The 26687-nt window shown below is 50.2% G+C and overlaps 1 protein-coding gene across 3 annotated transcripts in view; it reads left to right on the top strand.

Moving 5' to 3' along the window:
• Window positions 1–351: 351 nt before the first annotated feature.
• SEMA5B (semaphorin 5B) overlaps window positions 352–26687 on the top strand; it is a 134616-nt gene continuing 108280 nt past the window's right edge. For all 3 annotated transcript variants that reach the window (XM_069555483.1, XM_069555499.1, XM_069555473.1), the window contains exon 1: window positions 352–810. The gene's annotated coding sequence lies outside the window, so the exon portion shown is untranslated. The remainder of the gene's footprint in view (window positions 811–26687) is intronic.

Below are 26687 nucleotides of genomic sequence, written 5' to 3'. Positions count from 1 at the left end.
CCTTCTAGACCACAGGCAGAAAGATCGTCTCCAGCTGATAGGGCTGCGGAATTGGGGAGCCGAGGAGAAGGGAGAATTTCTTGAGGTTCCAGCTGTTGGGTGGGCAGAGTTCCGGTGCGCAGACTCCCCGGCATTAAGCCGGGTTCGAGACGGGGCTTACCGAGGACGGTAAGGCAGGATGTGGCAAAAGGGATCAAGCGCTCCAAGAACCTGTGTCTCACCGCTCGAACGCCGACCACGGAGCGGGACTTCTATCTACTATCCTCCGGGTAAGCACACTTGGCAGACTCAGGGCGGGAGCCGGGCCGATCCCGGGGACGCGGAGGTGCAGGGCGCCCCCTCGCGCTCCTCGCGCGCCACGGGGCTGGCGGGTGGCGCGCCCGCCGCGGGCAGGTCCTCTCCAGCCCCCTCCTCCTTTTCGCTAGCGCTCCCCTCCCTCTCTCCCCTCGCTCCCAACTCCTCCCCCATCGCCTCTCCCTCCCACCTTCGGCCCCCTCGGTCTCCTCCTCTCTGCTCTCAGCCGCGCGCCGGGTCGGGAGCTAGTTGGAGCGCGGGGGCTGCCGCCCGAGCCCAGCTCGGCGGAGCCGGGCGGGTCGGCGGCGCGTCGGACCGCTGCTGGCGGACCCGAGCTTGCCGGCGCGGACCCGGGTCGCGGCTGCACTGGAGCGCCGAGTGAGGGTCGAGGGCGATTCCTGCGCGGCGGCCCCATTCCCAGACGGGCCGCGAGTCCTCCGGGTTCCTCTCTGCCGCTCCCCGCCGCCGGGAACCGGGAGCCGCTTGGAACCCGGCACCTGCGCCAGCAACCCGGAGGTGAGTCCCTGGAGTCCCGAACGCTTCGCCTACGCGGGCTGGGGCTGCAAGTTGCAAACTTCAGCAACTCGGGTGGGTAGAAGGGTAGGGGCCCAGCGGCGCTGGCAAGTTGGAACCAGGTTGCGGACACTGCGGGCCGAGGGGAGGGAGCCCCCGGGCTTCCTTGCAGCCCGCTGCCACCTCGGCGGGGGCGCCCACCGTGCTGCCGCGCTCACGCGGTCCGCCGGCTCCGGCTCCGGGGCACTGGCCCGGCCGCGATCTGTGCGTCTAGACTGCCCACCGGGATGGGGGTCCGGGGCTGGGCCTGAAGGAGGGGACGGACGAACGAAAGGCTGGGAGAGAACGGGGCCGAGGCGGCGAGATGGAGGCTCCGAGAGGGCGGACGAGTAAACCCGGCGGCGGCACAGTGCGGGCAGCTAGGCGCGTGGGAGCGTGGCCTGCCCGGAGTGCGAAATCTCGCGCTCGGGGACGTCCCCGCTCTGCCGCCGCCTGCGGGGGTCCCCGCTGGATTCTTCCCAGACTCCCTGCCCTGGCAGGGCCCTGCGGAGCCCTAACTCGGCCCCGCCAGGCCCCAGACGCAGCCGTCCCGGAGCCCCCCGCCTAGGCTTTCAGAAAGGGGTGCGGCGGCGGGAACGCGGGACGCGAACGGCGATTTCCTGATTTATTTTTCTCATGGTAATTTGTCTTTGTGGTTGGGCTCCCCATTCACTTTCCGCTCACGTCGTGGCGGAGATCCAGCGAGGAGGGAGGGAGTGGGGGGCGCTCGGGCACAGGGAAAGATGCAGACAGGAGAGGGGATGGGGACCCGAGCCGGGCGGGAGCCGAGAGGGCAGTGGGCGTAGGACGGGCAGAGGATGACGGCGAAGCCGAGGACACCAGGACTCGCGGAGCCGCGGGCGGGCGGCTGAGGGAGGACAGAGCCGGCTGCTTCGCCTGCCTCAAACTTTAAACAACCAGGAGGAGCCACCTGAAGCGCCCTTGTTGCCTCCTACCCCTCTGTCGGTGCCCAGTGCTCGGGTTATTCCGTCTGCCCCGCCGCGCCGTGCCCGGCTGCAGTGGGCCCCGAGTTTGGATGGGGAGAGGTGATGACCCGACTCTGCCCCCCACTCCTGCGACCCCCTCCAGGCTTTCCGCGGTGGGGATATGAGATCGGCCGGAGCGGGGAAGAGCTGCCAACCCTCGGGATGCGCTCTTCCCCGGTACCGTGACTGAGCCCACGGAACTGGGATTGGGAGGGTGGAAGCTTGCCTATGTCTAGACCCCACCACGATCCTACCTTCTCTGGCCAATCCAATCTCCTTGCACCTTTCTCAGACATCCCCACTTCCCCTCCCATCCCCACCACTTTGGCAGCGGCTTCTCTCTCTTGGCCCTTCTGGCCCTCCTCTTTGTCCTCTCCACCTGCACTTTCCCTCATCTTCAAGCCTGTTCTCTTCCATCTCTTCTTTTACCGCAACCTCTCTCCCACCCTCACCCCGTCCCGCCGCCCCAGTTCCTCTTGACATTCAAAAGTGGCCTCTCGCCTTTTCTGAACCAGGATTGATGACCTTGAAGAAGGAGAAGAGGGGAACTTGAGCCTGAGAACTGGACCTCATAGCTAGGAAAACACGGAGAGGCAGATTAAGAAGTAGCTTGCAAAAACTCGCTGGTACCCTGCCCCAAATCTAGATTTCCAACCTGAGGAGGAAGGGGGATAAAATGTTAGAGAGAGAGAGGGAGTCTGCTGTTCCATCACCCATAGTGCTAGAGGACTACAGATCTAGAAATTACAATTATAAGTGATCTCATTTCTCTGTGTACATGTTATCCTAGCTCGCCCTACTTTGGGAATTGACTGGAACATCCCACAGCCTAGTCCTACCTGTCACCTGCTGGGCCCCCAACTCACCCTCACTCTCGGGGCCCTCTAGGATTCTACTGTGAGATGATGAGTTCCTTGAGGTCTAATTCACTACTTTCACTGAGGATTGAGGTGGTAGGATGGACACAGAAGGCAAAGGACAAGATCCCTGATTAGAAGTGCATCGTTCCTTGTTAAATAGCCTTAAAGGACCCAGGGCTGAGCTCCAGTGCCCCACCACCCACACCCCCAGCAGCTAGATGTTACCGCATGGTCCTCAAGTGTTGACTTTGTTATTGTAGATACAAGGTAAATGAGACCGACAGTGACAGTGAAGTCACAAGGTCACTATTTATCAAGCACCTGTTATGTGCCAGATACTAGACGCTGTGGATACAGCAGTAGATAATGTCTCTGATCTCTGGAATGGAGGTGAATCAGCATGACTAGGAGAAACTAATTACTAGCATTGCCTGATTGCTGTGATAGAATTTACTGTGGGTGTTTTCCTGTGGGTTTAAGTAACCTGAGAGTGAATATAGAGTTGTCCAAAGGACTTGGGGTCTGGGGTTTGGGGGGATGCTGAGAGGGCTGGGATTCCACCAGCTTAGCTCTTCTCTCAGCACCAGGTCCCCTCTCCATGCTTCAGATTTCTCACTCAACAAGTGGGAATGAACACCTCTGTCAACACCTACCTTATACCTGTGGTGTGTACAGAGGCAAAGCCAGGTACCTGACGATCTGAGGATGAGAACTACTGATAGGGCATATTGGTTATTTATACATCAGTGTTTGAACCCCAGTCTTGGGATCATCCTTTGCCTTAACCAGTCACCTTGATCACTAGCCCATCTTCATCATCCAGTGAATGTGTGTGTTTGTGTTGTGTTGGAAATAGTTGCCGCTTATTAATGAGCTTTCTTCACATTCAGATCTTTGCATTTGAGTTTTAGACATCACTAAGTTGGTCTTAAATTTATGACAAAGTTTAATGTGTCTTAAATGTATGATTAGAGGCCAAAGCAAGTGTTTTGACTAATGGAGTTTCATTGGATTGACTGAACTGAGCCCTTTTTTTAGAGGTTGTGTAAGCAACACCTGGATTTCACTGGCATACTGCTACACTTTTTATGAACCTCCCTCTCTCTGACTTTTGGTTTGATGACATCTGCTTTAGCTGAGGAGATGGCTCTTTGTTGGGTAATCTGGAAAGGGATCTTTGTGTGTGCCATTCTCTGCCTTAGATGGAGGAATCTCCTCCAGGGCTTTTTTTTCTGAAAAAAAAAAAAAAATTCCCCTATAACGGGTTTGAACGCTAGCAAGTACCAGCTGGGAGCAGAGTTCTGAAAGGGAATGGGGTGCCAAACATTCTGTGGCTCTGCCATGTCCGTTTTCTTCCCTTTGCTCTAGTGCTTTTCTTTAATGAGCATGAGAGAGGAACACCAAACCTTGCAGAATGTACTCTTGAATCCTGACATTAGTCGGGACTACAGCTATGACTACACTTGGTACCTCCAGAGTGGGAAAAGAAAAGAAAAAAAAAAGGCTTCCTTTCCAATTTGCAACTGGACACAGTGGGTAAAGCATGACAAGTGACCTGGGAGGGATGGTGACCAGGGACGGGAGAGTTTGACCTTGAGCACACTTCCCAACAGTTGGGCTTTGCATCCTCCTCCATTCTGACGTGGAACAGGAGAACAAGGATCCTTTTGGGCTTTCCCTGAGCTTTAAAGGCAATGCTGTGTGCCAAGTCCCACCATGACACTGCCCTCATTGATCTGTTTAATAAGGATGACTTAATCAGACTTGCACCTGGAACTCTTTTGAATTTGAAGCCTTGTCGATATTATCAGAATATCTTTGCATGTGAACCAAGAACGTCTCTGGCCTCTTCTGTAATAGGAAGGACTGTGATAAGAGGGTGGCTGGTGACCATCTGTTCTGCCATCCCCTGAGGATCAAATTAGAGGAGATAGGTTTAAATTCCCAAAGGTGAATGCTTAGAAATGAGGGAGGGTTGGAAGTGAGGGAGGCTTCCCCATCTTGAAGGGAGATTAGTCACTTCTTGATTTTCCAGTAGTGGTTCATTTCCTTTTTTCTTCTTCTTCTTCTTCTTCTTTTTTTTTTTTTTTTTTTGTGGGCTATTTGTGGGGAATGCTTAGTCTCAGGCTAGTTTTTAGTTACATCCAGGTAATCCGCCTGACTGCCTGGCTCTTCAGAAAGTGCACTGTCCTTTTTAGCCAGACATCATGTGGAAGGCAAATCTATATAGTAGGTATATGTGTATATGTAATATACTCATACATTCACATAGAAACACAGATGCAATGCATTGCAAAGCTATGTTAACAATTTGATCATCCGGTATTAGTTACCCTTGGCTCTGTTTCTTTGCCAGAATTGACATGAGGCTGCCCCTACGGAGGCAACTTCAGGGAAATGGTTAGTGGGGTAGCAATTTAGATCCATCCCCACTGGTACACCTGAGCCAAAACACCCTCCATACTGCCCTAGTCATTGTCCTGAAGCCCCCTACCCAGGAGCTCTAAAAGAGTACAGGAGTACAAAAGAGCTACAGTTGGCTCTTAATTATTCAGGGATGGGTGGATTCAGTGTGCAAAACACCCGACCCAGGACTCTTCTTTCTCTTCTTTTGGTGCCTTGAGTAACTCCATACCTGCACTGAGAAGCTGGGGAGATCTTATCATTTAATACAAACTTTTGTTTCTAGCAGCCTCTTCCCTCTGCTCCTCTTCCCTCAAGGCGCCTGGGAGAAACTAGGAGCCCCACCCCCCAAGAGGCTCATCCACCCAAAGCAGACTGCATTTAAGGTTCACACATTGCTCTGTTGGCCAGGGTGTGTTTCTGCCCAAAAGCAGAAGAGAAGAGGAAAATGCCACTAGCTCCAACTTCTGCAGAGTCAAATTCCTGTAGATTTCCCAGGATCTAGTTTTCTTCTCTCTTCCTTTTGTAGAGCCACTTGAGTTTATGGAGTCAACTAGAAACCTGGGCCCCGTCAAGAGTCTGAACAAAGGGCAGTGTCCTTGTGGTAAAAGCTCCCAAGCAGGCCAGCTCAAAGGAACACTTCTGTGAATGTCCCCCAAGGCCAAGGGTCATTTTCCTGCAGAGATCAAGTGCCTTGGGGCCATCTGCTCCCTTCTAGCATCTCTCTAGCTTCCAGAGTGAGTCTTCACAGGCTGGCCTCAGTCTAGAGAGCAAGGCTCAAGTGACCCTTGTATACAGTAGCTTGGTCCCACTCAACACTAATTCCTGTTAGAATCACCTGGGAATGCTTTGAAAAAATATACTTGACCAGCTCCCTAATTAAGTCAGAATCCTCAAGGTTGGAGGCTGGGCATTGATTTTTTTTTTTTTTTTTAAGCTCCTGAAAGGCAACCATGGTTGAGAGCCACTGACCTAAATCTTTCCTAGGTTCTCTGGCCTCATGCCAAAGGCATGCCAATTCTCTTTGCCCTCAGTCCTTCACAACAGTCAGGTACCAGCTAGAGCTCCTGGCATTTGGATCATAGCTACTGTTTGTGTTCCTGTTCTGAATGTAATGACTTTCTATTATAAGCTGATTGTGGGAGCTCCCTTCTAGTATAACTTCTTTGTGATTTTTTTCTTAAAAAGCTTTTATAAAAGTAATGCATATTCATTCATCATCTTGGGGCATTTCCTTCTAGATATGTGTGTAACAAAATTGTGATTGTACTGTCTGTGTTGCTTTGTAGCAAGCCCTTTTCATTTAATCACATATTGTGATGATTTCCCTGTCTTAAGTATTCTTCTCAAATGGGCTTTTTAATGGCTGCTGGGTATTCTATTTTATGGATGTGCCATAATTTATTTAACAAATCCCGTGTGGGTTAGACATCTAGGTTGTAAACCATTTTTTACTGTTATAAATAATGCTGCAGTGAACATCCTTGTCTATAAATCTTTGTCCCCATTGATGATTATTTCCTCAGAGCAGATTTCTAGAAGTAGAATATTTATGCTTCTTTTTAGCATGGCCGATTTAGACAACTTTTGACTGACTTCCTAGAGCAATAAAACTTTTTCATATTCAGAGCTAGAAAAACAAACCATGAACCCTTCTGAGGCATCAGAGTGGCTGCTCCGATCTGAGCTGAAGGCCACAGCCCTTGACCCAGCCTTGTGCCTGGCTCCACCTCTAGGTCAGCTCCACAGATTGCTGCCTCACTTGTTCAGGTGAGCTTCAAGACTCTCCTGCCTCTAACCTAGTGCTCCCCAACCATTTTGACACCAGAGATTAGTTTTGTGGAAGACAATTTTTCCATGGACTGGGGGGAGGGCAAGTTATTTCAAGATGACTATTATGTACCAGACAGTCTGCTAAACTTTATATACGCTTTATCTGTATTAATCCTCACATGCCTTTCATGCACATATTATTTCTGCCTCCACTTCCCATTGAGGAAACAAAAACTTTGAGAGAGAAAACAGTTTGCCCAAGGTCACACAGCAAGTAAGTAGTAGAACTAGGATTTAAACCTAGACTGTCTGATTTCAGAGCCTACGCTCTTAACCACTGCTGCTGCTGCTAAGTCACTTCAGTCATGTCCGACTCTGTGTGACCCCATAGATGGCAGCCCGCTTGGCTCCCCCGTCCCTGGGATTCTCAAAGCAAGAACACTGGAGTGGGTTGCCATTTCCTTCTCCAATGCGTGAGAGTAAAGAGTGAAAGTGAAGTCGCTCAGTCGTGTCTGACTCTTAGCAACCCCATGGACTGCAGCCTACCAGGCTCCTCTGTCCATGGGATTTTCCAGGCAAGAGTACTGGAGTGGGGTGCCATTGCCCTCTCCACTCTTAACCACTACATGCACTGTTTTTCATTCTTGGCTTATGGTGACCACAAGTTGTTCACAAATGCTCCATCAGCATCTTGTGTACACACACTGTGACTTTCTCCAGAATAAGAAGGGCAGTGCTCACATACAAATTGCAGAAGAGTGGGGATGCTATGTGTCACGTCTTCCTTTTCCTTTTGACTTCCTTGATTCTGTCCTCACCCTTCTCTCCAGGTACCCACTTCAGAAAACATTTCTTGTGTCCTCACCAACCAGTTGCCAAGATCCTAGCATGTCTTACAGCTGAGCAAGTCCAAGTTATAACATGTCCCTATGATAGCTTCCCCACCCAGCTGGAAGAATCTGGATGCTATTTCACAGTATGGCTTATAAAGCTGTCAAGGAGGCAGGCATGCTATAGTAATGATGGCAGGAGAGAAGCCTGACTTCTCTTGGATGTCAAATACTGCTTAAAGTGGAGGATTGGGTACATTTTTGCATTCTTACCTTAGTGACAATAACATTGTCATTGCCCAGAAGGTAGAGAAATAGCAGCCAAAACTGTCCTGATTTGCTTCTGACTGTGACCAAGAACTAGCTGGTGACGTGACAATGTGTAGACGACAGATCCCACATCAGCCTGGCATTAATGATGGCCAAGAAAAGAGATGCCATGCCCACGACCCTCCCTAGCGTGTAAGAAATTTGAAATGGGGAAGTATGATCGTATGATTAGGGATTCCGAAAGGGATGATGTTCTGTGGCAGGTGAGGCTTTGAAAAATGAAGCTTCACGTTTTTATCCATGATTCGGGTGAAACTGGAGTAATCGAGCTTTTCAGATTTGTTGATGACAAGGCTGTGATGGGCAGCTCCTATAAAAGACAGAATAAATATTCAAAATGATCTCAACAGCCTGGAATGCTGGGTTTAAACCAACAGGAGGAAATTTAACAGGGGCAGATGGAAAGTTGCATTTAGATTGCAGAAATTAATTACTCAAGTTCATGATGGGGGTGCGGGTGGGGGGAGACTTGATTTGGCTGCACAGCCTGAGAAAAACATCTGAGGGGTTTAATTGGACACAGGCTTCATAGGAGCCGACAGGGTGATGGGGTTGCTCAAAACAATACTATCTTGAATGGCACTAAGAGACAGGCAAGGTCCAAATTGGTTTCTTCCTGGTCATTATGTCCTCATGTCTGCATGTAGATTTTAGATAGGACCCTGACCAACTCAAGCATGATCAATTGGAGGACATTCTGTGTCAGGAGGGGCTGGGAAACCCAGCCATGAAAGGCTTAGTGAAGGGAGGGAGAAAATCCTGGGTGTCATGGTGGCTGACTGCAGAAGAAACAGGGCTTCCTGTAGAACAGAACACAGTTAATCTGCCTGGAAGAACCAGAAGGCTCCAGAGTGGAAAGTGCAGGAAGCTGGATCCTTCACAGTCTGCATCTTCCCAACCAGATGGGTTCCAGTGAATCGGCACCAGCTGGCAATCCTGCTGCCCGGGACACTGTTGGGGAACTCTTGGCCCACAGACACATGATTGAATTGGCAGTGTACCTCTATCTCTCTGTGGCTTTGAGGCTGGAGCATACCCGCCTCCTTTCCTGAATACTGCAGAGCAGTGGTTCTCAAAGCGAAGTCCCGGGCCAGCAACATCAGCTTCACCTGAAAGCTGTGAGGAGTGCAACAGTTCTGGAGCTGACCTACTAATCTGACAATTCCCTGGCAGGGCACGGTAGCCTGTGCTTTAGCACAGGTCACTGTGATTTGTGCTGGAGTTTGGGACACTGCTTTCAACCACTCTGGGCTGTTCTTTCTGTTGCTGGATGTTTGTGGCACTAACCCATAGTCCTCAGCTGGGGAAGCAAGTGTAGAACCTTGGAAGGAGCATGGGTGTGGGGATGAGACAGACTATGGTTCAAATCCAGCTTGACTGGTTTTGTGTTGAAGGTTTCCCTCCCTGAGCCTCCTTTTTGTGCTGTAGAATGAGGGAGGACCCTGATGCTCGGAAAGTTTGAGGGCGGGAAGAGAAGGGGATGACAGAGGATGAGATGGTTGAATGGCATCACCGATTCAATGGATGTGAGTTTGAGCAAACTCTGGGAGATGGTGAGGACAGGGAAGCCCGGCATGCTATAGTTCATGGGCTCGCAAAGAGTTGGACACGACTGAGCAACTGAACAACAAAAAGTTTAAAAAAGAATGAAAGGACGTGGCAAAGTTCATGTAGATCTTGACCTTGCCATTAGTGCCAGGTCATCCTTGGAAGAGTCTTATCAGCATCAGAGTTGCCTTTTCTACAGAAGCCTGTCTTCCTGGTGCTCTCCTCGAGCCCCTCAAAGAGAAGCCTGCATGTGGACTCCTGTATCCCCTCACAGTGCCCACCAGCATGGCTCTCCCTCTATGAGGGGTCCGTTCACTCTTGGACCACCAGTTCCCTCCCTCCTGGACAATGGAGAGCCAAGGCCACTTTCCTTCCCACTCCTATCCAAGACCCCTGTCCTTGTGAGCACGTGTGGGTGCCTCCTTCCAGTGGACCTGGGTCTTGCCAACCCCGACCTTCTGAGGTCTATGAGTCTAGACTTTCTGCCCTTGGCATGCACCGTTATCTGCTAAAACCACCAATGAAAGGCCTTAGGGCCCAAACATCTCACAGTAGTCCCTGACTTTAGGTAGGTAAGAAGCCTGAGTTAGCTGGTGAGAACATGTGTGGGCCCTTCTTGGAGCTGGAGGTTTCTGGGGTCATCTCTCCCAGTCCGTTTCCAGTGACTGGTGGAGTTTTCAGTTCGTCAGAGACAGAGCTCATCTCCCCACAGGATGGCCTATTTGATTTTTGGCCAACAAGTCTGATAGAAAGTTCCTCTTTTTCTCTGAAAGTTTTGTCTCTCCCCATGGGCTCCATCTCTTCCCCATGTGGCTGTTCCAGGCAAACCAGTCACTCCAGTGGCACAGCCTTTCCAACCTTGGAGACTACTTCCCTTCTACCTCTCCCCCATTCCCATTAGACCTCCTCTGACTTGTCTCTTCAGCTCTGGGCACAGGACTCAGAACATCCTCTGACTTGCCATAAACTGAGGTCACTGGAACCAAGTCTGGTCCTGTGGGTGAGGCCCAGCCAGCATACCCCATCCAGATACCACCCTACCACCCCATCCATTAATGTGGTGTCAAGTCTGCCCTGGATGTTTTTAGAAGTTGCATAGCCCCGCTGACATTTGTTAAATTTACAACCAGTCAATACCTCCAGGTTTCTTTACCATAATCTGCAACTCAGCCCCATCTCCACATTTTGGTCTTTCTGCTTGCATTCATTGGTTGGGGCTGCCATAGCAATACCAAAACTGGGTGGCTTAAGCAACGGAAGTGAATTGTTTCCTAGTCTGGAAGTCTGAGATCAAGGCGTCGGCAGTGTTGACCCCTTCTGAGGGCAGACTCTGTTCACACCTCTCTCCTAGCTTCTGGTTTCCTGGGAGTCTTTGGTATTTTTTGGTTTTTAGAAGTGTGTTTCTGATCGCTATGCTCATCTTCATATAACCTTCTCCCTGTGAGCCTGTCTTGAAATCCGCCCTCCCCCCCCCCACCACCGCTTTTCTTAGGAGCCCGCTCTGCTCCAGTATGACCTCATCTTACTTACATATGCAACAGTCCTTATTTTCAAATAAGATCATATGAGGTACTGGGGGGTTAAAGCTTGAACACACAAGGTTTTTTGGGAGGGGGTGTGCTCGGCACAGGTCAGCCCATGGCAGTGCTGTGGCTTTTTCAGTCTTAGGTTTGGGACTCTACGTTTTCTCCTAACTTCTATTGTCTGAGTTCAGCCCACCTCTCTAGCTGATTAGCATATTTTAGAGTCTGACACTGAGTATATCTGGTGTTACTCAGTTTAAGCTTCCTGTACGTTGATCCCAGGAATTATGTGGATTGGGGTGGGACAGGTCAAAGCCCTCCAGCACTCACCTGGACCCCTCCCTCCAAGCGGCCTTGAACCATGTGGTGAGTACCCTTGAGTACCTATGATTGTGCAACTGGCTACACGTCCCACTAGTTCTGCCACCTTTTGCTTGCTTGCAACAGTTTCACCAAGAGCATGTCACGTGTTTTCAAGATCAGCTACAGGGGTAAACCTTGTTTCCCTCACTTACCAGCCTGGTGGCCCTGTCAATGGAGGAGCTGAGCTCTGCCCGACAGGACTTCCTTACTGCCTGCAGTCTCAGCTGCTTTCTCCAAGTGCCCACCACCCTGCCTGTATTGTCTCTTCAGGAATTTTCTCAGGCGGCACCTTGACTTTTCCTCTCTATGGTTTTGCAAAAGCCAGCTCAGACCCCTTTCTGGAAGTGGGCCTCTCTCATGCCTGCCAGAATCCTGTCAGGATTCCCACAAGATCGACAGCTGCTCTGGGCTTCATTTGCATGTTCCCCGGGATGTGTGGCTGGGCCCAGTAGCCTGGAACGTTTTTCACCAGCCTCCGGCTTGGGCCTCCTGTGCCTGCGGCGCCTTTCCACGGAATCCCACTCCCTGATGGAGAAGACAGGAGCCGAAGACAGAAGCGCAGGGCCCGCCAGAGGAGCCCCCCAATCTGGATGCCACCTTAGTTCCTGTGTAGCATTCCTCCCCTTCCCAGTTCCTCTTCCCCACGTTTCTCTTTCCTAAAGTCTCTCCTCTCCTTTCTGATGCTCAGTGACTCTGTGAGGGGAGGAACTTGGGCAAAGGTGAGGTGTGTGACCAAGGGGCTGGGGCATGGGAGGGCTGCAAGGTGCCAGCTCCCCCACTTCCTCATAGGGTGACTGGGCAAAGTATTTCTCCCCTCTGAGGCTCAATTTCCTCATCTGTAAAACGGTTATCAAACCTGCTTGAGAGTGCCGTTGTGGTGTGTTTACGTGCTAAGTCACTCCAGTCTTCTCCGACTCCTGGCAGCCCTGTGGACTGCAGACTGCCAAGATCCTCTGTCCATGGGATTCTCCAGATAAGAATACTCCTCCAGGGGATCTTTCTGACCCAGGGAGCGAACATGTGTCTCTTACATCTCCTGCACTGGCAGGTGGACTCTTTACCGCCAGCACCACCTGGGAAGCCGTGCAGTCATGGGGGCCAAATCCAACGTGTCCCTTTCCGTAAAGTAGGTCACCTGGAAAAGTGCCTGGGGCCTGGGGGTACCCAGCAAACCAGTCCGCGTACAGAGGGGACTGGCCAGCCAGAGTCTGATGCAGAGGGTGGGGAGAAGTTGGGGTCACAGCCTGGGCCCTGCACACGGGAATGGGGGCCGTGATGCAGCTAGGCTGTTAGAATGGAAAAGAGTGAGTGAGCCTGAGCAGATGGGGGAGGAAGAAGCCCCAGGACTGAGCAATTTGCAGAAGAGGATGGAGGGTTGTGAGGATTACCTAGAGTTTCCTGAGAGCTAATGTGCCAGGTCACTTAAAACACTCTGGTATGTATCTTAGCTCAAGAAAGCCCTAGGAGTAGGTCTGACTTTACTACCCCTATTTGGGGCTTCCCTGGTGCCTCAGACAGTAAAGAATCTGCCTGCAGTGCAGGAGACCTGGCTTTGATCCCTGGTTGGGAAGACCCCCTGGAGAAGGGAATGGCAACCCACTCCAGTATTCTTGCCTGGAGAATTCCATGGACAGAGGAACCTAGCAGGCTACAGTCCACGTGGTCACAAAGAGTCAGACAGGACTGAGTGACCAACACAGCACACCCCTGTTTACAGATGGGGCGACTGAGACAGGGAGATATTAGGTAACTAGGAAGCCAATGCCCAGGTTTCCAGCCCAGGCAGGCACTGTCTCCTGGCTTGCACTCTCCTCTATTGGACCGCATGCTTTTCTGTTCCTGCATTCCCTTCATCTATCATGACGACCCCATCCCCAGCTCTATCCTGTAGGATCCTCACAGCTTCTCCTCTTCATAATTAGGGGGTTGGGTGGGGCTCAGGGCTCTACCCTTCTCTAAGGACACTTCTCAGGGCACCTTCCATGAGGTCCTAACTCACATCAATCAGTCTGTAGAAGGAAGGATTTACTCCCACCATCAATCTGTAGAGGAAGGATTTACATTAGATACAGGGAAAGTGTGAACTGCAGGAGAAGCTAGAACAGCTGATGGAAGGCAGCTCTGGCATGACTTAGCTAGAGAGCTTCCGGGCTAGGGTGGAGGCAGGAGTAAGCGGGTGGGGGTAGATCTGCTGCACACTGGACCTCTAAGAACCACGTCTCGGATGCAGGGTGAGTGGCAGTGATGAGCTCCTCTTGGCAAGATGGCTGACCCTCCTCAGTAAACCGTGGCTTTGCTTACATTGCACAGCCCGGTCCTGCTGAGAGAGAGCACTACTCTGAGATCGTCCTACTGGGCTCAACGTCTGAAGTGGTTTCCATTTCAGAAACTCCTCTTCTTGAGAGGGCAGGACCAGGGAGTCTCTGCCCAGGTCTGGGACTTGGGTGGGATAGGAATGAGGGGGGGATGCCTGTGACTGTCCCCTGCTCTGTCCTGCCCTAGCCTCCTGCCTGGGAAAACCTTCCTGGCTGTGAATTAAGCCTTCTGCTTGTGCGGTGGCCTCATGTAGGGGCTCAAAGTAGAAGGCACAGGTAGCCCTGGGAGTGGATAAATGCCTCCAGCTGCCAGGGATTAATTCTAGGGGGATCTGCTTTGTATTCTCAAATACAAATACCATGGATGAGGCCCTTCTATCTGCCAGCCTCTCATTTAAGTGCTCCTAGAGCCACTCCAGTACTCTTGCCTGGAAAATCCCCTGACGGAGGAGCCTGGCGGGCTGCAGTCCATGGGGTTGCTAAGAGTCGGCCACGACTGAGTGACTCCACTTTCACTTTTCACTTTCATGCACTGGAGAAGGACATGGCAACCCACTCCAGTGTTCTTGCCTGGAGAATCCCAGGGACGGAGGAGCCTGGTGGGCTGCTGTCTATGGGGTGGCATGGAGTGGGACACGACTGCAGTGACTTAGCAGCAGCAGCAGAGTACTATCAGGGAGAGATCAGCCTCCAATTTACACACGAGGAAAAGTCTTCAGAGAAATTAAGAAATTTACCTAGTATTGCACAGCTGTATACAGGTGAGGTGGCCAGGCTACAGGAAACCCAAAGCAAGTACTCTTTCCAGCTGGTGATGGGCTTCTCTCAGTAGCTTCAGTCCAGTTGCTCAGTAGTGTCCAACTCTTTGCAACCCCATGAACCGCAGCACGCCAGGCCTCCCTGTCCATCACCAACTTCCGGAGTTCACTCAGACTCATGTCCATCAAGTCAGTGATGCCATCCAGCCATCTCATCCTCTGTTGTCCCCTTCTCCTCCTGCCCCCAATCCCTCCCAGCATCAGAGTCTTTTCCAATGAGTCAACTCTTCGCATGAGGTGGCTGAAGTACTAGAGTTTCAGCTTTAGCATCATTCCTTCCAAAGAAATCCCAGGCCTGATCTCCTTCAGAATGGACTGGTTGGATCTCCTTGCTGTCCAAGGGACTCTCAAGAGTCTTCTCCAACACCACAGTTCAAAAGCATCAATTCTTCCGTGCTCAGCTTTCTTCACAGTCCAACTCTCACATCCATACATGACCACAGGAAAAACCATAGCCTTGACTAGACGGACCTTTGTTGGCAAAGTAATGTCTCTGCGTTTCAACATGCTATCTAGGTTGGTCATAACTTTTCTTCCAAGGAGTAAGCGTCTTTTAATTTCATGGCTGCAGTCACCATCTTCAGTGATTTTGGAGCCCCCCAAAATAAAGTCTGATACTGTTTCCACTGTTTCCCCATCTATTTCCCATGAAGTGATGGGACCAGATGCCATGATCTTAGTTTTCTGAATGTTGAGCTTTAAGCCAACTTTGTCACTCTCCTCTTTCACTTTCATCAAGAGGCTTTTTAGTTCCTCTTCACTTTCTGCCATAAGGATGGTGTCATCTGCATATCTGAGGTTATTGATATTTCTCCAGGCAATCTTGATTCCAGCTTGTGTTTCTTCCAGCCCAGCGTTTCTCATGATGTGCTCTGCATGTAAGTTAAATAAGCAGGGTGATAGTATACAGCCTTGATGTACTCCTTTTCCTTGGTACCTGCCTAAAGGCTCCCACAGATCAGGAGGGCCAGACGGAACCAGGGAAATACATCAGGAGGTGGAGGGGAGGTTGCAAACGAGGGTTTCAAGCCTTGGGGTATGAGTGTTTTTCTGCTGGGACGTTGTCCATAACTGCTGTGACTGCTTGGAGACCCAGGCTTTGGGTCTCTCTGGATCATCCTTCATCCTGCAGGGCGATGGAGATGCTTTTATGGGAAGCCATCCCACCCTTCCATAGCTGTGGTCTCCCTCCCTCCCTCTGCAGCCCTGTACTGGTTCTCAGGCTGGCCTTCTCCTGTGACCTCTCTAGGGCAGCAGCCTCGATGTCCTTCTGAGCCCTCTAGTGACCGCTCCCTGCACGTCTGTCAGGAGCCTGTATCCTGGGCACTTTCTGAGCCTCCAGGATGGAACTTTGTCATGGGCTGTGTGTGCATGTGTGTGTTAGTGGTGTGGGAAGGGTTATTTCACAGAGGCCTAAGGCAGAGTCAGCTGCTCTGTGGAGGCCCGCCCTCCCATCCTAGTCTGCATTCAGATTCCCATTGTTCTTGGCCAAAACTCCAGACTTCATCTCCTGTCTTCCCGTGTACACAGGGCATCTGGGTAAATCAACACCGAGTGTGAGCCCCAGAGGTCCCACTGTTCCCTGCATTGGACCCTTACAACACTGAGCTTGCTCATGTATGACAAGGAGGCTGGACTGGGGTGACCACAACTTGGATGCTCAGTGTGCCTGGAGCTCTGCTTTCCAAACACATGTTCCCTGATCCCCAGGGGACCAGCTCAAGACTTGTTCCCTCATGTTATGGCTGGGGAAACTGAGGCTCTGGTGGTTAAGTAACTGGCCCCAGGTCACACTATGTCTCCCCGGCTCTCTCTGTTCCCTTGCGGCCCTGAGAGGTCAGGGCTTGTAGGAGGAAGGGGTTCAGCAGCTCATTATCACAGTTAATTCTTACACCAATAAAAATTCTGAATTTGGTACTGTTATACCCATTTTAGAGACGAAGAAATCCTCCAGAAAGAACGTGTCCAGGGCCACACATCTACTAAGAGGCAGTTTCAAACCCTTATTTCCAATTCTGAACTCTGAGCCCTGTCCCAGCACACTGCATGGCGCCTGCTGTCAGAATGGGTGTCCAGGAGACTCTGGCTGCCACGCCTAAACAGGAGCCCTGGAATTCTGGCCTTGCTGAGGGCTCCCTGTCCTATGTCATGCAGAGCTAGCCACTTTGTCCACTTTCCTCATTCCTCCTGGGTAAGCTCTGCCTCTCCTCTGCAGACCTATTTGGGGTTGGGCTTGAAGATGCCCACCCAAAGTGCCCACCTTCTACAGCTGTGGCCTCACCCTTCCCTGGACATCTATGGGTGGGGAGGGTGCTGTCCATTCTCATTCCTCTGGCACATGGAGTGGTTTTTTTAAAGGCAGGAATAGAACTCAGAAGGAGTTTCAGAGAGAGGGACAGGGTGCTTCAGAGCTCCAGGCCAGCGAAGTCTCCTGGTCCTTTCCAGCCTTGAGGTCAAGGTTACAGGGAAGAGAACCCAAGCCATTCGCTCCTCATTCTGGGTAGCCCTGGCTAAGGTGGCTACAGGGGGTGGCTGTTACTGTCTGAATACCCTCTGGGCCATGCTTTGGTGGGTTAGACTGGTAGCACTTCCCCCGTGCCCTGACCCCTATTTTCCTTCATTGTGCCATTTCGCATGGGGATGTGTGGTTTAAGGCAGTGGTTCCCAACATTTTTGGCACCGGGACTGGCTTCATGGAAGACAATTTTTCCTTGAACGGAGGAAGGGTGGGGGATGGTTTCAGGATGATTCAAGCATATTACATTTATTGTGCACTTTACTTCTATTATTACTGTAGCAGCTCCAACTCAGATCATTAGGCATTAGATCGCGGAGACTGGGGATGAGTGATTCTGGTTTAGTGAGTCTCCTCCTTGGCAGCATATTAGAATCACCTGGGGGGACTTTGGAACCTGAAATCCAGAGCCCACCATTGAAGGGGGATTCCATCTGTCCATGTGGGACCCAGGCATCAGCGAATTTTAGGGCTGCCCAGGTGATGCTCATGGACATCAGGGACAGAGCCCAGGACACCTTCTGCCTTGACCTTCAACACATCAGTCCCCCGATGATGCTGGGAGCTCCACTCTCAGGGAAGAGAGAGGGCCCAGTTAGTCTGTGTCCTTTGCCCAGCCCAGTGCCAGACACCTGGGCCTCACACAGTCTGTGTGTTCAGTTGTTTTGAGGAAGCTAAAATCAGAAAACATCTTGGTTTTCCCCTCCTTTGATCACTTTTTCACAGTGTGGATGCTGCATGTTCTCAGAAAGGGATCCTTGATTTTACACCCCTAGTGGGGATATTTTATATCCTAGGGAATCCTGACCTTTGCAGGATTTCAAGGTCACTGGTGAGTCTCAGTGCCTGGAAACAGAGCAGGGGACATGGGTAGGTCCTTTGTATCCATGGGGCTACATCTCTCTCATCTCTGTCTCTCTCACACAGATGAATATAAATGTGAACGGAGGTGGTAAATCTCTAGATACAGGGTGGGGTGGGGCATGATGTGTCAGGGCTGAAGGAACACATTTTGGGCTCCCTGTGTTCACATCTGACCTGTCCACAGGACCCTCATCCTGCAGGGGATGCTTGGATAATTGGAACCTGCAGAGATAACATGGACCCTTCCCTCTGCCCACAGCCCCTCTCCTTACAGACACACCCGCTGTGTGTTATTCCCCTAGAGGAAGTAAGGAAATAGGAGAGAAAGTAGCAGAAGTGGGAGCCCCTCCCGGAGAGTGGAGAACAGCGTGGGCGCATTGAGAGGCATCTGAGTAAAAACTGCCTTTCATATGGGGCTGCAGCACTGTGCCTTGATTTCCTGCCAGCCGCTCTGTCCGCAGACTGATGGCCCCACCACGGGCCCACATCTCCTGCAGCCTCCTTGAAAACTGGGTGATGTCGATGCAGGGGACAGCACTGGGGAGCTCGCGGGTCCTCTGCCCTGAGGCCTGAGCCACATCAAAGGTGCACCTGTGGGGGTGCGCAGACTGTGCCTGCCTCACCCCCATCCTCCGCCCCCGCCTGAAGTCCTGGGTAGCCATAGTCCCACTCCAGCTGGAGGTCCCAGCACCCCCCACCCCCACAGCTCCTGAACCCAGGGCCCAGGGAAACCCCTGCCCTGGGGTCTACGTCTCCACTGAGGGAGACCACTGCCCTGGGGTCTACGTCTCCACTGAGGGAGACCCCTGCCCTGGGGTCTACGTCCCAACTGAGGGAGACCCCTGCCCTGGGGTCTACGTCTCCACTGAGGGAGACCCCTGCCCCGGGGGTCTCCGTCTCAACTGCGGCTCAGATGGCCACGCCTCTCCCCTGGCCTCTAAAACAGACCCTTCTCCAAACACCTGCAACCAGGTTGGCTGCTCTCTGCTTTTCGTCTCATCTGCCGGGTTTCCAAGGGTGTGGTCTCTGCCTATGGCCTCCATGTCACCTCCTTGCCTGGTTCTCTCTTTAGTCTCTTAGCCTCTGATTGCTGTCACTTTTCCCGATGGCTTTCTCTGAGGGCTGCTGGTCACTCAGTCCAGTGGCCAGTTCCCAGGGCTCGGTCCCCCAGGATACCCCCCCATTTCTGACACCCTGTCCTTCTCGGCTTGCTCCTGACCAGTCTGCCCCCTGCTCTCATGCTCTGCACTCCCTCAGGCATGCCCCTCCCATTCTGATCCCCTCCATCGGTCAGGGCCAGGACAAGCCTGCCTGGTGCACAGGCCCCTTCTCCTGGGCCCCAGGCAGTGGAGGGCCTCGCACACAACCCTTTAGCAGATACCTGCAGTGTGCCTACAGGGGCTGAATGCTCTTCTAGCCCTCAGGAAGGGAAAGAACTGGCAAGTCCTGCCCCCATGGAGTTCATATCCTAAGCAGCGGAGGCAGAGGAAAAACAGCGAACAGAGTGGATCTTATAATGTGTGAGAAGCTAAATAACATGTGGTAGGATGTTGTTCTAACTATTTCAATTTGAATAATTCAAATTTGAATATATCCCAAAGCAGAGAGAATACACAAATTCCCATTTATCCCTTACTTTGCTTCAACAGTCATCAATATTTTGCCCATCTTGTTTCATTTATTCTCCCCCTCAACTTTTATTTATCCCGGTGTATTTTAAAATAAATCCCAGACATGGTGCCAAGTTTTATCTACGGATACTTCAGTGTGCATCTCAACTGATTAAGATGTATTTATATTGTATGTAAACACAGTGCTATTGTCAAGCCTAAGGAAACGAACAGTGTATTCTTCTGGGACTGTTTCACTCTTCTGTGTGTGGCAGTCTTGGCTCACCAGGTGTTGGAAGCCCCTTGAGGGCAAGGATCAATGTGATAAGAAAAAGGACCCAAAGTTTGGAAACAAGGCAAAAAAAAAAAAAAAGACCAACTCCATGTCCTGGCGACTTCCTACTGCAGCCTATCTGATCCCCCCCAGAGTTATTTAACTCTCCTGGAGGATGTACTTTTGCTTGACTTTCAACTTATTATTAAGAGCCAGATTGTATGATGTTAGATGTTAACATGTAGATTAACATGTAGATTGAAACAGAGAACAGAGAACAGAGATCTGTAACCAGTAAAGACGCAAATGATTTCTGTCTAATAGAGAAGATAACTTCAAAAGTTTTTACTTCTTGCCCTGCAGGACATTAACCAGTATTGTTTCCACTTCACAAACTCATTTCTGCATTCCTTTCTTACTGATTGTATAAACCGCTATTCTTCAAATTCTCTTTGGAACTCTGAATTAAATTATATTTATATGACAGCATTTTGAAAACTATACTTCGACAGTAGCCTGTACATTTTCTGTGGCTTTTCTTAGTCTAGTCCACTGCCTGGCACAGACTAGATGTTTGTGAAATTGGATTGTACTTGACTTGGTATCTTATTATGAGGGGGGAGAAGCAAGGTTTTAAATTGAGCAGTGCCTAGCAGATGTTACAGAACTCTGGCGTGACGTTGGAGGTGGAGAAGGCAGATGTCCCGGGAGAGTAAGGAGAGGGTCAGATGCCCGTGGATGTGGGGCCATCCAGAAAGCACCTGTCTACCCTCCACTCCTGGGAGCAAAGCCCTGCTCCAGGCCTAACACTGAGTGGGCAGGAAGGAAGGAGCAAGAACAAGACCTCTGTGTGTGTGTGTGTGTTGTGGATGTGCCCCAGAGTGTATTCAGGCTTGCCAGCTTGCCCCCTGCTCAGAGGGCAAGGGTAACATTGTAGGAGTTCTTTCATGTCTACAATTACCGCTCTCTGCTTCCTCATGCCTTTCTGGGTGGGGAGTTCTCCTTTATGTCTTATCCCAATTATTCTATTATAGTTTAGGCTGGGGATGCAACGGGAGGAATAACTGAACGTGCAGCTGGGCCTGGAGTGGGAGGGCTCATGTGTGGGGAGAGGCAGCTGCCCTTTTCATCTTCTGAGAGGCTGTGTTTCTGTCTGAGAACGGGGGTGGTGGAAGGGGTGTACGTGGAACAGAGCCGATGCGTGGAGTGGGGGGTAATGATTGTTCTGTGGGTTCGCAGGACTGGAGCTGCTCAGCGTGGAGGAACACGCTCCACTCACTCCTCACTTCACTTAAAAATACCCAGTTGTCACCCTGGCTCTCCCATCCTCCTGAGTGCCTATTCCTCCAGGAAACCAAAGCAACGAGGTTTTAGAGGAAGGCCTTGCCTTCCAAGGCCCTTACTCCACACTTTCAAAACTCCCAGTCTCAGCATTCCGTGTGGCACCAGCCAGGTCAAGCTAGCAACTTAGAGGGTGGCTAATAAAAAGGGATTTTTAGTTCATTTAAAGGTTGGATATGTTCAGTATTTTATTTAAATTGGCATGGAAAAGCTTTAATAACATTGTTTTCTACTGGGAGCTAGAGTAACATTCGGTGCTTCCCTGATGGCTCAGATGATAAAGAATCCGCTAGGTAATGCAAGAGACCCACTGGTTCTATCCCTGGGTCGAGAAGATCCCCTAGAGAAGGAAATGGCTACCCACTCAAGTATTCTTGCCTGGAAAATCCCATGGACAGAGGAGCCTGGCAGACTACAATCCATGGGGTTGCGAAGACTCTGACATGACAGCTACAAACACTTTACTTTCACAGAGTAACATTTAAAAGTGACCTATCTAATCAGGGGTGGAGGGGCTGCTATTTGAGGGACATTGTTAGTTTCTGAAGACTCGAGGGTGATAGGAAAGGGGGAATTTCTTCTATCCCAGATTTTCTTCATTTTTCCAGCCAGCCCCGTTTCCCCTTCCTCATTCAGTGCATGTAGCACTCCCTGCCATTCCTCAGGAGACATTTGCCAGCACCAGACACACAGGACACAAAGATGAATGGGTCAGTTTTCCCAGCTGGAGAAGCTCCGAGCCTAACGGACAGTGGTCCTTCATGAGTGAGCAGTGCGTTCCAATGGAGGACATTCACATTTGCTATAGGTTCAAAACCTCACAAGAAATGGGGAAGCTGAGCCAAGACAAGCCTCTTCCATCCCGGAAGGGGAGCTGAGGCTCAGAGAGGTTGAAGGCCATGTCTGAGGTCATACAGTGGCTCTGGGTGGAGCCAGAGAAGTGGCTCAGCTCATCTCACTGGTTGAGTGTTCCAAGTCAGGACATTGCTTTCTCCCTTGTCTGGAAAAAGATGAAGAGAGTCAATTCCAGTGACCACAGAGTCCTGAGTCTCTATTCTACCTCCCCCTCCTCCACCCTCAGCCAGTTGCACTGGAACAGACTGGGGCTAGACATAAAATGAAGAACATCCAGAAGAGAGACAGGATGGAGTGGGGAGTCAATTACAAAAAGAGCCTGTGAGGTAGAAATGGGTGTCGTCATTGCACATGCGTGCTCAGTCATATCCAAATCTTTGCAAACCCATGGACTGTAGCCTGCCAGGCTCTTCTGTCCATGGGGTTTTCCAGGCAAGAATACTGGGGTAGGTTGCCATTTCCTCCTCCAAGGGATCTTCCCGACCCAGTGATTGTACCCGAGTCTCCCGTGTCTCCTGCATCTCCTTCACTGCAGGCAAATTCTTTACCACTGAGCCACCGGGAAAGCCCAGAAACTGGCAGTGATGTCCTTTAATAGTTGACAGAGGAAGTCCTTCCTGGTTGGAGTGGGACTGTGTCTGTCAAGCTGTTATTGCCCCCTTCCCCAGACCCTGTGCTACTGGGTTGGGGTCTGGGGAGCTAGAAGGTTCTGGGAAGGAAGAGACTGAGTGGGGAGCAGCTGGGTCTGAGAGGCAGGTTGGCTGTGGTTCTTGCTGTGTGGCGTGTGACCTGTCCTCATTGTTGGAGAGGTGGGGGGCACAATGGTGCTTGTCCCTGGAAGGGGTGCGTGCCCAGAGCTTCCACTGTTTCTGGTGTTGTGTGCTGCTCTCCCTGAAGGCAAGAAGGAGTATAAGTCATGCCCTCTGAAAGGTCTATGAGGCCTGGCTCTCCCATTTGGAGGGCTTTTCTTACAGAGGATGAAGGTGAAACTCACTCAGTCGTGTCCGACTCTTTGCAACCCCAAGAACTATATAGTCCATGGACTTCTCCAGGCCACAATACTGGAGTGGATAGCCTTTCCCTTCTCCGGGGGATCTTCTCAATCCAGGGATCAAACCCAGGTCTCCAGCATTGCAGGTGGATTCTTGACCAGCTGAGCCACAAGGGAAGCCCAAGAATACTGGTGTGGGTAGCCTATCCCTTCTCCAGGGGAACTTCCCGACCCAGGAATTGAACCTGGCTCTCCTGCATTGCAGGCGGATTCTTTACCAACTGAGCTATCAGGGAAGCTCCTTAAAGTTCCTCCAGAAATTCTAATGATCACAATTCCTAGGGGAACTTTAAGGAAAGAATTTGGGGCACACCCATGAGATTCTGAATTGATAGGTCTAGGTGGGGCTGCGAATCTAAATATTTGTTTGAGATGAGAAACATCCTGATACAAACACCTACTAGAGTGTTTGGCATTGGCAAGCCGCCACCCGGTCTGGAGATGCAGGGCAATCAATTTCCATCAGCGTTTGGGAGCCGGGGGAGACCAGCCGTGACATCTCACTGCGTGGGGGGTGTCACATTTGCAATCTGCACATTTAATCTCGGCTCCTCAGAGAAGCTGGGGTGCGTCATTCCAAATTTCAGAGTTTTCTAACTAGTGTACCATTTGTCCCTTTAAGCAACAACACTTAAAAACTGTCAACCCCTGCGTTTGTGATTCTCTGTAAAATGTATTACACGCATCTCTGCCTTTTTAAACAGAGTCACACGAGCATAAATGTAACCTTTTCTTGATGTCCCAGGGGTGTGTTAGGAACCTTAATTAATGTACTAGGCTATAATTCACTGGGGCTTATGGGATGATTTGCTTATACCAAATGGCCCCCTGAGGTTTTGCGTTTTTGTGCCTGTTTTATAGTTTTTCCAGCTGTGCTTCTTGCTGACTGATGTCCTGTTTTGCTAGACAAAATATACCTGCCTAAAGCAAATTTCACTTTTAATTTGCTTTCATTATAGAGGCTTGGAAAATAGATTGCTAAAGTCCTTATAACCAAGTTGGGCATCCTGTAGTTAACCCAAATTTCACTGGAGTAGCAGCAATGAAATTTGGGATTGACCTCAGCCCAAGGAGGCAAGCCTGATTGGTTTAAGGGGAGACTCTCTTCCACTGTCAGTGGCTGAATCACAAATGGAAATGGCAAAATTTTGACAAATGGAATTTGAAGAGAGGTTCTCAGCTGATTTCTGGGAAAGTTCTTCCTCACTAGCAATAGCGCCCTACAGGAAGTCATTCTCCTGTGGGAGAAGACACATAGCTATGAGAAGATGCATAGCTGCTTGCTTGGCAGCTGAATTTTAACTTCCAGATCTTTCTTTAGGAAAAAGCCTACTGGGGATGGCAGAGAAAGATGTGGAATTACAGAGGCTAGCAGAGTGGAGAGATGGAAAGAACCATGAGCTGGATGGTATTTTTGAACCAGAAGCTTGCTCCTTGGAAGAAAAGGGATGACAAACCTAGATAGTGTATTAAAAACAGAGACATTGCTTTGCCGACCAAGGTCCGTATGGTCAAAGCTATGGCTTTTCCAGTAGTCACGTACGAATGTGAGAACTGGACCATCAAGAAGCTTGAATTCCGAAGAATTGATGCTTTTGAACTGTGGTGCTAGAGAAGACTCTTGAGAATCCCTTGGACAGCAAGGAGATCAAACTAGTCAATCCTGAAGGAAATCAGTCCTGAATTCTCATTGGAAGGACTGATATTGAATCAGAACCTCCAATACTTTGGCCACATCATGTGAAGAATTGACTCATTGGAAAAGACCCTGATGCCAGGAAAGATTGAAGGCAAAAGGAGAAGGGGGCAGCAAAGGATGAGATGGTTAGACAGCTCACCGATGGACATGAATGAATGGACATGAATTTGAGCAAATTCTGGGAGACAGTGGAAGACTTGGCGTGCTATACTCCATGGGGTCACAAAGAGTCGGAGTTGGACACAACTTAGCAGCTAAACAACAAACACCTCCTTTCATGAATTATTATATTTTCTTGGGTTTAAGCCCCTTTGAATTGAGTTGAGTTTGGGGTTACTGGTAACTAAAAGCACACCAGGGGATAAGTATCAAATACAGGACACAGTGGATGGGTTCTGAGTGAAGCCTGTTTTAGTATGCATCCTCCGTTAACTCTGGTTTGGTTTCTCAGAAGTTTGGTTGTGATTTTGTTGTGGGAGCTTATTTCTTCCGGGAGTTTTCAGGTGGCTGTGACTGCTTTTCATTTACCTTTGTGTCTCCCATACTTTTCACAGTGCCTTGCACTTACTGGACATTCCAAAAAAAAAGTGTAAAATTGACCAGAAATCGGCAGTCTGCATGCGTCTGCAGCACTTTCTCCTTCCTGTTGGCGATTATATGTGCCTGTTGCTCTCGACTCTTCAGATTTGTTGGTCTGTTAAAGACTTACCACACACTCTCAACACAAGGCTTGTTTAGCAGTGCTTCCGGTTTACAACACGCCACCTCACCCTTATCTCATGAAATAGGTAGGGCCGGGTCATCATTTTACAGATAGAAGGCCAAAGGTCAGTAGGTTTACATGAAGCTTAATTTTATAATTAGTTCTTAATGAATTTAATTTTGAAATGGCAGCCAAAGCACTTTCTTTTCAAATAAGTGCTTTAAAAGGAGCCGCTCTTCTAAGACGTCTAAACAGGGGATCTGATGGTCAATACGAACTGTAAATAACAAAACGACCTGAACCTGGGGGTCAGGTCTCAGGATGGGGCTGCGTCTCCCTCCTGCTGCCACCCCGAGTTGTGTGATTTGCCAACAGGTGAAAGCTCTTCAGGATTTAAAGCTTGAGCTTCTCACCTAGATAATTGGTGCATATTCTTCAAATTGGGTTGGTCCCTCCAGTGGAAGAGGAGCAGGAATTTGCCTCTGTCCACCTGGTCTTGCCAGTTCTGCTGCTAAAAAGGGAGTGTGAAACTTGACTGTTTTTTGCCTGGGACCTGTCTCACGATGGTTATCCACATATGGGCATTTGGGAGCTCTGAAGTAGGTCTGCTTCTGAGAGAATGCATGCCCCTCAGAAATATTAACAACCACAACATGCATATCAAAAACATGGACTTCAGTATACAAAGCACTGAGCTCACAGAACATAGTTAAAAGGTTAGCTCTATCCCTGTCTTCATCCATGATGCCTGTCTGCCTGGACTCAGCACTGAGCCCCAAGAATGATGCTGTCAAATTGTGCTTGCTTCTCCCTCCCCATTGCCCTATGGACCTAACCCATTTTCACGCCTTTCCTGCGCTTGAATTTCTCCCATCAGGGCCTCGCTAATGACCCTTGGCTGGGATGCACAGCTTGTTCCCTCTCCTCTGCCTTCTGTTACTGAGCTGATCTCTCCTTCACTTCCAAACGTCAATAGAAATTATTGTGTAGAACACTTATTTTGACATTGTTTTCGAAAACAACACTGTATGTACGATAGATCTCATTTCCTGGAGGGCAAGGATTATGTCTTACAGTGTTCTTGTGTGATGCACAACATCCAGCATTTACCTTCTCCAGTAGATTTCAGACTTTTCCAAGGAGTGTGTTACCCAGTAAATACCTGAGGAATGTTATCGCC

This window comes from Ovis canadensis, chromosome 1 (genome assembly GCF_042477335.2).
Source record: "Ovis canadensis isolate MfBH-ARS-UI-01 breed Bighorn chromosome 1, ARS-UI_OviCan_v2, whole genome shotgun sequence".
Lineage (NCBI taxonomy): Eukaryota > Metazoa > Chordata > Mammalia > Artiodactyla > Bovidae > Ovis > Ovis canadensis.
This window is presented reverse-complemented; position numbering and strand designations above follow the sequence as displayed.